We start from the raw sequence: 13,892 nt of genomic DNA, 5'->3' as shown, positions 1-13,892 counted from the left end.
TGGGGACAAGGCAGGGCTGAGTGAGCAGTTGTTAGTGGCTTTGACTGATTCTCTTTGGTCCCCGATAGTTACCCATGTTTTCTGTTTGGTTTTGGTACCAGGGATTGAACCCAGGGGTGCTTAATCACTGACCCATATCTCCAGTCTTTTTTACAATTTTCTTTAGAGGCAGGGTCTCGCTGAGATGCTTAGGGCCTCACTAAGTTGCTGAGGCTGGCTTTGAACTCGGGATCCTCCCGCCTCAGCCTCCTGAGTTGCTGGGATTACAGGTGTGCACCACTGTACTTGGCATTACCCATATTTTAACCTAACTCAGACCCCATGTGAGATTGACAGATGGGACCAGAGACCTTGGACACAAAAGAGGAAGTCATCAGATCTCAGAATCACTGGGACAGATCTCAGGCCTCGATCCTCAGGCCACTTGTTCCTGGGTCTTAAGAAGGAAGATAAGCAGGCAGCAAGATTTCTTCTTGCTCATTTGTGGATGGAAGGAAGCTGCTAGGAGAGAGAAGTTCACCAAGCAAATGACTACATAAATAACTTTCCAGGGGGCCTATTTAAAATGCTCAGGGGAATAAATTGTTTTAAAGCATTTAAAAAACACCATTTACATACAATTAATATGTTGATTGCACAGCATTCTTATTAATTCATTATAGCAAGGACTTCCGCATAGCAAAACAGCCTTTCGATACTTAGCTTAGTTTGTGATATAGCATGAGCCAAGAAATTCTATATCTAATCACTGTATTGTATGCATAGATGTTAAATTTGGTCTTTATTAATTTGAACCTCATTTCTCAGTATCCACACTGTGCTATCTATAGATACACCCTTTGTCACACAGGTGGAATGAAAAAAAATTATTTTATATTCTTTTAACCTAGGACTCCTGGTTCGTTATCACGTAAATGTCAAGGAGGGAGTGAGGCCCTTCAGGGTCATGATTTACTGTGTGAGAAATTCAGGTGCTATGGTTTAGCAGAAACCGTACCTTAGCTCAGGAGGATGGCAGGAGAAAAGCAGAAGTTATTGGATATGGAGAACTTTCATGAAGGGCACCAGGAAATGTGATCTTGATCTTGGGTCCACTAGAGAATAATGGAAGGCTTTGATTCGACATTGTGGTATAACAGAATTTTTTTTATGATTCTGGGCATTGATTAGGGCTCAGCTGGGTGGATCTTCTGCTGGTCCTGCTTGAGGTATCTTGAGTGGCTGAAGCCAATGGTGGATGGGACTGGAATGTCCAAGACACCTCATTCACCTATATGACCCATTCATTGGTGGGGATGGCTGGAAGGCTGCGGGCTTCCACGTGGTCTCTCCACACGGCTAGCTGGGGCTACTTTGCATGGTGGTCAGATTCCAAGAGTGAGTTCCAGGAGAACAAGATGGATGTGCAAATTCAGCCTCTGCCTGTGTCACTCTTGCTAATGCTCCATTGGGCAAAGCAAGTCACATGATCAGGCCAGGGTCAACATGGGAGAGGACTACAGAAGATATCTTCTGTCCCGTGTTCCCTTCTTTCTTATCTGTTCATTTCTCCCACTCCTCCATGTCCCCATCAGAAGTAGCTGTGGAGAGAGGAGGACAGCACAGTGGTTAATGTTTGATGGCAGTGGTGTAGTCATTTCCCCCTAGCCACCCCGCCTCCTCTGCGTGCCTCTGGGACAAGATGTCCTATTTCTTAACTTATTCTCCCCCATGGAATGTGAAGGGTTATACATATACAGACAGAGCAGGCAGGATGTTTTTTTTTTTTTTTTTTTTAAGATTCCGAGTCAGATGTTTTAATATTTCACTGAGCCACTGCAGAAAGCCCTTCATTATGGGATGGAAATGCTTGGAAAATGGCCTTCTAATTAATGTGAAATGAGAGAGTGCCCCTCAGAGCAAGGGGGCCTTGGCAGCTGTGAGGGTGATGTCAGTGTGCCAGCACTTCCTGGGCGGGGTGATTGGACAGGGCCGATCCCAGGATATATTTGCCTCCTGGAGCCCATTCAGCATAAATCCTGCCCCAGGGCCAGGCTGGAGACAGCAAATTGAGAACCTTCCACAGCTCGCTGAGTTACCGCTTCCCAGAAGTTGCTGAAGCCATTGATCTCGATCTTTTTAAATCATTAAATGATTTTGGCATTCAGACACGTGGCAGGTCTGTGCTTGGTGACCTGCACGAAGCAAGAACGGGTTCAATGGCAGAGCCTGGGCTCACACTTTCACTGGGCACAGGCTCAGTCACGTGGGTTGCATTACAGCGACCTTTCCACCAGCATGCAAGACTGCTCCTAAATAAGACACAAAATGACTCACTCAGCTGCCCTCCCTCTGTCCTCTGAGAGTCTCAGTAGAGCAGGGCATTTATGAGACCTTAAGAACAGCTCAAATCCTGCCACGAGAGCCTGGGAGACAGTCACTGGGTTATGTACATCTGTCTTAGTTGGTTCCCACACTGCATGCAGCAGTTGACAGAACTGTCTTAGAGTAAAGGGACTTAAAAAGCTTAAGCTTGGCCTGGGGTTAATAACAAACAATGATATTCTCTAATATTTATTGAGCACTTACTGTAGACCAGTACTGTGCCATGATCTTTACATTATTTTTGCATGTGACTGACAAGAAAACTATGAAATAGATACTATTATTATTCCCCTTTGTTATGGTGTGGATGTGAGGTGTCCCCCAAAACCTCATGTGTGACACTATGCCAGAAGGTTCAGAGGAGAAGTGATTGGGTTGTGAGAGCCTTACCCAATCAGAGAATTAATCCCCTAATGGGATTAACTGAGTGGTCACTGAAGGCAGGTAGGGTGTGCTGGAGGAGGTGGGCATTGGGGACGTACCTTTGGGGTACATACTTGTATCTGGCTAATGGAGTCTCTCTCTGCTTCCTGACCATGTGAGCTGCTTCCCTCTGCCACACTCTTCTGCCTGATGTCCTGCCTCATCTCTAGCCCCAAGGAATGGAGCCGTCTGTCTATGGACTGAGACCTCTGAAACCATGAGCCGTCAAATAAACTTTTCCTCCTCTACAGTTGTTTTTGTCAGGTCTTTTAGTCACAGCAACAAAAATCTGACTAAAACACCTTTATATGCTAAGGGTGATAAGTACTATGTCCCTGAGTTAGGCATTTTTAAAAGGTTTGCTGTTCTCTTGGCCAGGTGGCTTAGCTCTGTGCATCTTATGATGTTCAATTTAATCAACATCGATTGAGGACCTGAAAAATGTCAGTACTGGAGGAAGACAGGGCTAAAGGACAGAGAAAGGACTGAGTCTCTGTGCTGAGCATTTATAATTCAGGTGGGAAAGGAAAGGCTTTCAGAGGCTTCTGAACAGTCACCTGCACCAGGGGCAGCTTTTTCTATGTGGGGCTACATTGGAGGCAGTAGAGTATAGTGGGAAGGTGGTGAGTGCTGGTGTCTCTTCTGATTTGGTTTCAAACCTCAACTCTTCTATGTGCTTTGGGACAGTGTAATTAATCCTTCTGAGCCTCAGCTTCCTCATCTGTAAAATGGGATGATGAAACCTACCAAGAAGTACTACGGGTCAAGAGTCTAGCATCAAGTAGACACTCAAACCAGGCACGGTGGCGCACACCTGTAATCCCAGTGGCTCAGGAGGCTGAGGCAGGAGGATCTCAAATTTGAGGCCAGCGTCAGCAACTTAGTGAGGCACTGAGCAACTCAGTGAGACCGTGTCTCTAAATAAAATATAAGAAAGAGCTGGGGATGTGGCTCAGTGGTTAAGTGCTCCTGGGTTCAATCCCGGGTACAAAATCAAAAAGTAGACAGTCAACAATGTTCTTGTCAAGTGCGCACATTAAGGAAGGAAGCTGAGAGATGAGGGGTGTGAGTTACAAAGGGATTTTGGGAAGATCACAGAAGGGAGAGAGAGCTAGTAAAATGTATCCATTGTAGTTGAATTTGTGCCTGTTTTTTTCTCATACTCAAGTACACACGTACTGCACACTCAACACACACACACACACACACACACACATGCATGCACACACACACACAGTCGTGTTCTCTGGGCTAGAGAGTTGGCAGAGAGTTTTGAGGCTGGGGAAGGAGGTCCAGAGCAACATGCCAGGGAAGTTGGGTAGCAGCACCCAGAAGTCAGCTGCAGCTCTTTTCTGAAAGGCGATGGCCCCAAGGTGTTCCTGAGGGTCCCTGGCAGTCCTAGGACATCCCCATGGATTGCCACCTTCATCGAGGGTACTTGGGAATGTGGGTGTGGGAAGGTTTGAGGGGATTTGCTGGAAGCTTCATGCCTAGACATGGCAGCTGGCCGGCTCCCATCAGTGCAGAGTTTTCCCCAGGTCACAGGGCAAAGCATGAGGGTGATGCGTTCCTCCCAGGGTGTTTCCGGCCACAGCTGGAGTTACATTTCCTTCAAGAACCATTTAGTTGGGGGCGTGCTTGCTTTGGGAGGGATGGGCTGAATTTGACCCTTGTGGAGCAGGTACAAGGCTGGCCTGGCTGCCCATGGGGACCTGGGATGTCTATGCTGTGGCTACTTCACGGAGCCCCTCAAATGCTAGGTTGACGACTTTATATTTATTCAAGGAGAAACTGTGAGTCAGTGTCTTTGGGGTCTGTACAGAAAACAGAAATTCAATTTACATCAGCCAGAGCAAAGCGTAGAATTGCTGCAGAGACTTTAAATGTCCAGCAAATAGCTTCAGATATAGCTTCAGGTGGATCTAGGGGTTCAAATGATAATTTTAGGGCTTGATTACTTCATTTCTTAGACAGTCTCAGGCTACATGGTGAGCAAGATGGCGGCTGGCAGCTGCAGGGCTTATTCTACCCTGGTGGGAAAAGAGAGGTCTTATCTCTGGGAGAAAAGTTTCAAGGAGGTCTCTGATTGGCCAATCTAGCATCAAGTGCCCAATGATTGTGCCCGAGTAGTGGAGTAGGCTGATTGGCCGGCCAGCCAGGGCTGGGTCAGAGTCTTGTGGATGGTGGTGGTGCTCAGATCCTTCAGTGGAATTGGTTGCCCACAAGAAAGAGGTTCTTTCACTAGAAGATGGGGTGCTTCTCAGACAAAAGCAAGTCCAAAGCAACAGTTACCTGTTAGTTACCAGTTACCAGTTGAGCCTTCCTAACTCTATTAGCAGAAGGGTGTTACCAAGGCAGCTCCAGATGCCTCTTCTGCAAGCAAATTTGCCTTTCAGATTGTCCCGTGGAGGTACCTGGGGCACCAGCCAAGAAGGCCTGGCTCCCCTCTCCCCCTACGCCTACCGCCTCCTCTGTGCCCAGCTGCGTCCATTTATTTGGGCCATTTGGACGGGGAACAAGGGCTCTTCTTTGACTGTCTGCGGCATTCAGGACAGTCTCATGCTCAGCCAAAGGGCTGTGCCTTGTCCAGATGTCCAGAGGGGCTGGTTTCATGTGTCTGACAAGGCCGCCTTTCTCGGCAGGAGGATCTGAAGGAGGGAGACGTCTGCAGCCTGGGCACGGGGTGATAAATGCCCCCTCTGGAATGCACAGATGAATTCTTAAAAAGGGGGAAAGAAAGACTTTCATCATTATTGCAAAGATCCGAAACAAGGGGATTTTCTCATCCCAAACTGCAGGACGGGGGTGGAGGAGGGATGTTGGGGAAACAGTGGGTCGGGGTAGGGTGGCCGGGGCGGGTGACACAGACACTTGACTGTGAAACCTCGGGGAAAGCCCACCAGAGCAGCAACCTTTTTTCCGTCTCCAGCAGTTAACCAGCCCCGGAGAATGGGGGTTGTGTTTGCCTCGCTGTCCCCCCCACCCCCTGCACCGCCCCAGAGCTGCCCCCCCGCACAAATGGCATTGTATAGCTGGAGACAAAAACATCCCTTCATTCCCCATCCATGCCTGGGGACAAAAAGCTGAGTGTGGCTTGGTTTGCTGTGGTTTAGGAAGGATGGGGCTGCTGGGACACAGAAGGCTGGGATGCTAGAGGGTGCAAATGAGCTGTGGCCACATGAAGGGGTGGTGTCAGCCAGTGCCACCCAGCAAGGAGGGCAGTCCCTTCAATGTATTCATGGCGCCTACGCACTGTGGTGAGTTAAGCATGGGTTTGGGGATTAGAGAAACTGGGTTTCAAAATCTGTGTCAAAGTCCTGGATGATTTATCATTTGTCTTCGCCAAGTCTTACTTTCCCCATCAGCAAAATGGAAATGACCATAGTATCTATAAGGTTGTCAAGAGGATCAAATCCACCCAGAGTAAGTAGCCTAGGTCTGGGTCATGGGAAGTGCTTTGCTAATTAATAGGTAATATTGGTAGCCGAGTTCACTGTTAGACATTTTGCGGGTCTGGAATGTGAATTTGAGAGTCCCCCCTGCTGAACGAGTTGTATTCCAAAGTGAACTGGAAAGTGTGTTATCTGGACCCCAACACATAGTTCCCATAGAAACCCTGCTAAGAAAAATCTTGAGGTTCCTGATTAAACCACAAAAGCCTATTCAACTGTCAATGTACCAGAAATAGCTAACTGGTGACTTTAAGATGTGGCAGAAATTTTGTTCACATCTCTCTCATGGAGAGGTAGGCTCTGTGTCCCCCTCCCTTTGTGTCCTAGTGGGCTTGTAACTGCTTTGGCTCATAGAATATGGCAGAAGGGACATAATGTGACTTCAGAGACTGTCCTCAAAAGGCTATGCAGCTTTTAACTTATTTGTTGGAATGAACTCATTCTTGGAGGTCTGAGCCATCTGGTAGCCAGAGGCCATCAAGCTGAAGAGGCCATGGGGAGAGGCCCTGGGAACATTGAAGGAGGTTGGGGGCACTCTGTGAGTTCATAGTCACTGAAGTCATTCCTTACCATTGAGTCTTCCCAGCCAAAGCCTCGGACATCATGGAGGAGAGACAAGCCACCCCTGCCACACCTTGTCTGGATTCCTGACCCACAGAATCCATGAACTTAACACAATGACTGGTGATTTTTTTTGCCAGTATATTTTGGAGTCTTTTGTTACACAGCAGTAGCTACCTATGCACAGCACCATGCCTTTGTACCAAAGATTGTGACCGTGACTAACAGTGACTAATAGTGATGAGAACTTGCTGGGTGCCTGTCACTCTGCTAAGTGCCTTCTGTGGTTTAACAGTCTTCCTCAAAAACACCCCAAGAAAGAAACTGATAAGAAGAAATTATAGTCCTTAGAAACAATTGCCAAATAGTAACATTAAATGAGCTAGTCTGAGGAGGCACATGGAGACTCGGCAGTGATTATGGATGACATTTCCAGACAATTTCAAGGGCTGTTAGAGATTGATGACTTTGACTCTTTATTTTATCTAATTTCACTTCAAAACTAATAGCTTTTCCTTTCCTTAGTTCAATTGTATCTGTTCCAGAATTTCAGGTGGTTATCACATAGTTTTGCCTCATATATGGAATGACCAAAAAAAAAAAAAAGCTATTTTTTCCTCCTGTGATTACCAGTCACAATTTGAAAGAGAGGAAGATGGAAGGATATGGGTAAAAGCGAGACAGGAATAACCCAAGATGATCAGCTGAAAAGTCAGAGTCAAAGAATGAGAGGTACAAGAGGAATGAGTCCCCCTTGGGTTGGTGATGGACTGGCAGGGGAGTTATATCCAGATGGAGAGAATTTCCCCTTGTGGTGGACTAAGTCACTGACCCCAATTTTTCCCTACATTCACATCCTTGCTGTAGTTTCATCATGGGTGGGGTGTACATTTCTATCCCTTGACTGTGGCCTTGGCCATGTGACTTTCTTGGCCAATGGAACAGGGTAGATGGGACAGTGTTCTGATTCACAGCCTAGACCTTAAGATGCTTCATGAGTTCCTGCAGGTTCTCTTGTGTTTCTGCTCTCACCATGAGAAGAAGGTGTCCCAGCTTGCACTGGTCCCAGGAGGAGTATGAGAAACTTGTGGAGCCAATCCACAAATGCATTGGCAGGTGCTGTGATGATCTTGAGATTGTTACACAGCAATAACTGACCGATACACTTATGACCCAACTTAATTACTGTCGGGAACAACTGTGAGTGTGGTTCACTGAGTAGATAGAAATGTGATGATCTAGTTGGTGCATTTGTGCTGTGTCCACCTAACTGATCTCAATTAGATTTCCTAGAATTCTCTTCCCTGTATGTTTCTGGGTTGGGGTTGGCCAGAAGAGAAATTGATATGCGAGTTGAAAGTGGAAGTGAAGAAGCAGCTATTTCTCTGCTCAGACAGCATCTCGCATGTGTCATCACTGATCTGTGTGCTCACTTTGATAGGGCAGTAACCAGGTCCCTCCAGTGCCCATCAGGCCTCCTCTTTTGGCTTCGTGGAATCCCAGGGCTATCGTGTGTGCCCATATGGCGGAGGACGTGGGTCTAATCTGAAGGTTCCCTGTGTGTTCGAGGTTGGAGGTGGTGGGACACAGATGCATGCCTGAATGTGTTTTCATAGGTTCACTGTGTTTTGGGTCCCTCTTTCTCCAGCTCATCTTTTTCCTCCCTGGTCACCGGCCATGTCTTGAGAGTCCCCACCAGGCGTAGGAATGGTGGCCTTCCCTAGACTGCCCAGGCGGCTCCCTCCAGTGCTCCATGACAACTCCTCCTCCTTTTCAGTGTAGAGAGTGTCTCTGCTTCCCTGACCAAACTCCAGCTGAGACAGCCACTTAGGCAAGTGCACACAGAAAACATTTTCAAGCCAGTGTCTCTGACCACAAAGGAGCCAGTCCCCGCATTTAAAGGACATAACATGTTGCTGAGGGGGAAACAGCACTTCACCAAATGGTCAGACTGGTGCCAGGTGTTAGGCATCTCAGTGCTTTCCACAGTCCCCACGTGGTCCACCCCAGCCCTACACCTTCAGGACCATTCAGAAACGGCCAAGGTGGGTGTAGGAAGGTCACCAGTTGGAGCAGAGAGACATTCAAGGTGAATTTAGCATCCAGTAGCTTTAGGAGGACTGGATCCCGGGAACTCCCTGACAGTGCCTGTTTCAAAGACTACAAGGCCATGGAGAGGAACACAGAAGGACTGTCGCTCCCTTCACCTGTGACCTAGATGTCAAACTTTTGTTTCCCACCCTCCTATAGCCCAACAACCTCCTCCCCCAACCCTGCCAGGGCTGGGCTGTGGACCAGGTAGTCACCAAATCTTTCCAATCCTGCCTTTCTTTTCTTGGGGTGTTCCCTTCTATTTTCTTTTTTTGGGGGTACCAGGGATTGAACCCAGGGGCACTCAACCACTGAGCCCCATCCCCAGCCCTATTTAGTATTTTATTTAGAGACAGGGTCTCACTGAGTTGCTTAGGGCCTCTCTGTTGCTGAGACTGGCTTTGAACTCAAGATCCTCCTGCCTCAGCCTCCTGAGCCGCTGGGATTACAGGCATGCACCACTGCCCCCCACTGTACCACCCTGCCCAGCTGCACTTCTGTTTTCTACAGGGTCAGTCTTCACATTGCCTGCCTTTCAAATAGATGCACATTCAGCTACAGCTAATTTGGAATTTGTTTTTCCAAAAGCATTTAGAATTGTTTTGGCCTGATGCGTCAGATTTAAATCCCAGGGCTAATTAATACCAAGACACAAGAAAGAAAAGAGAAAGTCTGTTAGAAGGCCCAGCGGCAATGAACTAGAATAACCCTGTCTTCAGAACGGTGCTCAAAGCAGCCCAGATGCCCTGATGAGGTCACAACCAGGGCCTCGCTCTTTTTAGACTTTGCCTCCTGCCCAGGTGGGCAAGGGACTGGTGGAAAAGCGGCTGTGTGCACGTGTGTATGTGGTATGTGTGTTGTTGTGTGTATGCATTTTGTCTGTTTTGTGGGTTGCATATGTCGTGTGTGTGGTATATGTTACTTGGGGGTTTCAAGTTGTATGTCATGTGTGTCGTCTGTACTGTATCATGTATTGTCTATATTTTGTGTGCTGTGTTTATGTGATTTGTGTATTGTATATATTCTGTTAAGGTTTGGATACGAGGTACTTCTCCAAACTCCTGTGTTGATGCAGGAGTGTTTAGGGCCGAAATGATCGGATTACGAGAGCTATGTGGATGGATCTACTTGATGGATTAGTAATTTGAAAGAACTACTGTCCTAGGTGGTAACTGTAAGGGGGTCAAATGTGGCTGGAGGAAGTAGGTCCATGGGGGTTCTATGTCTTTTCTCTGGCTGCTCCTGCTCTCAGGTTGCCATGAGCTGAGTAGCTTTCTTCTGTCACACCCTTGTGCCATGATGTTCGACCTCCACCTCAGGCTCAAAGCAATGGAGCCAGCCAACCAACCAGGAACTGAGCTTCTGAAACTGTGAGCCCCAATCCAGTTTCCTCCTCTGAGTTGTTTTTGTGAGGCCTCTCGGTCACAGCGACGAGAAGCTGACTAACGCACATTGCACATTTGTATTGTGTGCATTTGTGTATTGTATCTGTGTGTGGTGCCTTTATGTGTGTCCTATGCATTCTGTGTGTGTTGTGTGTGATATGTGCGTGCCAAATGGGTTTGCAATTTGGCATTGGCATTGAAATCAGTGGGTGTTCCCATCCACTTCTGCCTGAAATTGAAAGAGGTGGGGACGTTGGGAGGGGGTGTGAACTTTGAACATTTGGAGCTTGTTTACATGCTATGGTCTGAATGTTTGTTTCTCCTCTTCAAGTTCATGGGTTCAAATCCATCCCTCAAGATGATGGTATTAGAACGTGGAGCATTTGGAGTTGCTGTGGTTTGGATGTGATTTGTCCCCCAAGAATTCATGTGTTGGAAGCCTGGTCCCCAGTGTGACAACATTAAGAGGTGATGGGACCTTTAAGACATGGTTCTTAGAGAAAAGTAATCAGGTCATTGGGAATGGAACTCTTGGAAGAAAACACTGTAGTTCTCGTGGGCTCCTGGTTAGTTTCTACGAGAGTGGTTGTTATCAAACAAGGCCACTTCATGTGTGTAGCCCTCTACACATGCTGTGATACAGTCAGAGACCCTTCCAGAGGTCAAACAGATGCTGTCACCCAGTATTTGGCTTTCAGCCTCCACAACTGTGAGCTAAATAAACAAACAACCACCTCTTCTTCCTCCTCCTCCTCCTCCTCCTCCTCTTCTTCTTCTTCTTTTTTTTTTTTTTTTTAACCAGGGATTGAACCCAGGGGCATTTAACCACTGAGCCATATTCCCAGCATTTTTTTTTTTAGTTCGTTAGCCCATTAAAAAAATTGTTCTAATTAGTTATTCATGACAGTAGAATGCATTTTGACACATTGTACACAAATGGAGCACAACTCCCTTTTTATATTTTATTAGAGACAGGGTCTTACTGAGTTGTTGAGGGCCTCACTAAGTTGCTGAGGCTGGCTTTGAACTTGCGAACCTCCTGCCTCCGCCTCCCGAGCTGCTGGGATTTCAGGTGTGCGCCACCACACTGGGCAAACCTCTTTTCTTTCTAAGTAGCCAGCTTCAAGTATTTTGTTAAAGCAACACAAAATGACTCATATATGAGGTTCTACTGGAGAAGAACCTGGTAAGGCTTCAGCCATGAAGGATTAAGGATGGGCTCCTAGGGGGAGAACAGAGAGGAAGTGGGGGAAACAGGGAAGGGCAGGGGAGGGAAGCAGGCGAGGACATCTCTGGACAACTCTCAGCCTCAGCCTGATCCTGCAGAGGAGCTCTGGTGTGTGACTTATACTTCTGAGCCCATCCCAACTTGAGGTAGGGAGGCTGAGTTTGACACTCTCAAACCAGTTGGTCTTTGACTAAGTGTCTCCTCAGGGAAGCATAAATTCCCAGGCAACTCTAGCTCTGCATAAGCTTCTAGAAGCCCAGGCCAGCTGGCTAAAGAGAATCGCAGGTGTAGGCTGTTTGAACTAAAAGCATACAGCAGATGGGGGAGGGTACATGGAAGCCCTCAGAGGGAGCCTGGGGGCTCTTGCCAAGCACGGACAGTGTTTGCTACACAGACAGACTCTTGACCCCCCCACATTTTAGTTTTCTATTGCTACATAACAAACTGCCACCAACTTAGCAGCTTAAAATACCTCAAATTTATTACAGTCATGTGCTACCTAGCAGCAACATTTTGGTCAATGATAGCATATTCGACTGTGGTTCCATAAAATTATATCACCTAGTGACATGGTAGCCATCTTTAATTTGTTGAAGGATACTCTATGATGTTCGCACAATGATGAAATTGCCTAATGATGCATTTCTCAGAAGATGTCCCCGTTGTGAAGTGATGTGTGACTGTATCTCACAGTTCTGTGGATTTGTAGTCCTGGATTTGTGGGCCTGGGTTTTCTGCTCCAGGTCTCACTGGGCTTGCATCAAGGTATTGGCTGGGGCTTTGTTCTCATCTGTGGCTTGGGATCCTCTTCCAAGCTCCTGGGGGTTGGCAGCATTTAGTTGCTTGGGGTTGTGGGACTGGGGCTCTGTTTTTTCTTTTGTCTTTTGGTGGTGCTGAGGTTGGAACTCAGGGCCTTGCACATGCTAGGCTCTACCACTGAGTCACAGCCCCAGTAGACAGTCCACATGGGTACTTTTTCTCTTCTAAGCCACCCGGAGCATGTCACTCTGTCTCTTTTCTGTCACCAGCCAGAGAAGACTCTAGACTTTTAAAGGAGTCACTGGATTTGGTCAAGTCCACCCAGGATGATCTCCCTTTTGCCAAATCATGTACCATAATTATGGGGTTGGGGGTGGATTTTTAAAATCATATTTCACAGTTTCTGATCACACTTGAAGGAAAGAGGATCACACAAGAGCAAGAGTCACTGAGAGCCGGAGAGTCTTCTTGGAATTCTTCCTACCAGATCCCACATCCTTGCAGATCCGATAAAAGCTAATCTAGCCAGGTCAGTAGCAGGATAGTAGCTGCTCACACCCAGGTATGTGTAGATTCACAGACACTGGAAAATTCTTGAACCTTGTCCTGGAACAGTGCTTATATAGTTAGATACTCAGCTCATTGGCAGGTAGTCCATGGTGTCTGTCTTCTTTCCTGTGAAAGCCATCTGCATGAGACTGGCACAAGACACCCAGTCCCTCGGGATCAGCCACAGCTCTTGCTCTTCCTGCTCATCCTTGAGGCCTGCAGGTTTGAGTAGATGATCCATCGCTGCTTGTGATTTCTAGACCCTGATCGGTAAAGACCCTGATCTGTACTCCTATTGCTGACATGGGATCATGACGTGGGGGAGGGTACACCTACAACTGTAGATGTGTGAAGACACTTATGTATCCCCTTTAAAGTGTTAGGAATCTAGTGATATTACACTGTCTTCCCTCCTCATTTTGATTGTGTTTGGTATAAAGTTGGTCCTTCCAAGATATTAGTGTAACACCAGCTGATATAAAAAATGAACCCTCCATTAAAATTAAGGTTGGATTAACCTTAATCCAACCATGATTTCTTTCCAGTTCGTAGAGTACTCTGTGCAACTCTTTCTGGTAGGTGGCTGTCCTCCATGTGGTGATTCAGGAACCCAGGGTTCTTCCATCTTATGGTCCTACCATTGCCTAACAACAGTGATTCTCAAACTTTGGGGAGCATGAGAATTCCCTGGAAGGCTTGTTAAAACAGATTTCAGGGCCCCATCTCCAATGTGTCTGATTTAGTAAGCCCAGGGTGGACTTCAGAATGTGCATTTCTAATGAGCTTCCAGATGTTGTACACACTGCAGATCCAGGGCCCACATGGGGAACCACTGTTCTAGGTCTCTGTGTCTTCAGTTTTCAGTTTAAAGGAAAGGGAAGCTGGGCATGGTAGCACATTCCTGTAATCCCAGCATTCAGGAGCCTGAGGCAGGAGAATCCTGAGTTCAAAGGCAGCCTCAGCAAGTTAGCAAGGCCCTAAGCAACTCAGGGAGACCCTGTCTCCAAATAAAACATAAAAAGGGCTGGGGATGTGGCTCAGTGGTAGAGTGCCCCTGAGTTCAATCCCTGGTACCAAAAA

At 47.1% G+C, this 13,892-nt stretch overlaps 1 long non-coding RNA gene across 1 annotated transcript in view; it reads right to left on the bottom strand.

Moving 5' to 3' along the window:
- Positions 1–543: 543 nt before the first annotated feature.
- Positions 544–13,892, bottom strand: part of LOC125614124 — a 19,123-nt gene continuing 5,774 nt past the window's right edge. The window contains exon 2 of the long non-coding RNA XR_007344767.1: positions 544–1,580. This is a non-coding gene — a long non-coding RNA (uncharacterized LOC125614124). The remainder of the gene's footprint in view (positions 1,581–13,892) is intronic.

This window comes from Marmota marmota, unplaced genomic scaffold (genome assembly GCF_001458135.2).
Source record: "Marmota marmota marmota unplaced genomic scaffold, marMar, whole genome shotgun sequence".
In the NCBI taxonomy this organism is placed as follows: domain Eukaryota; kingdom Metazoa; phylum Chordata; class Mammalia; order Rodentia; family Sciuridae; genus Marmota; species Marmota marmota.
Note: the sequence above shows the minus strand (reverse complement) of the source record. Positions and strands in the feature narration are given on the sequence as shown.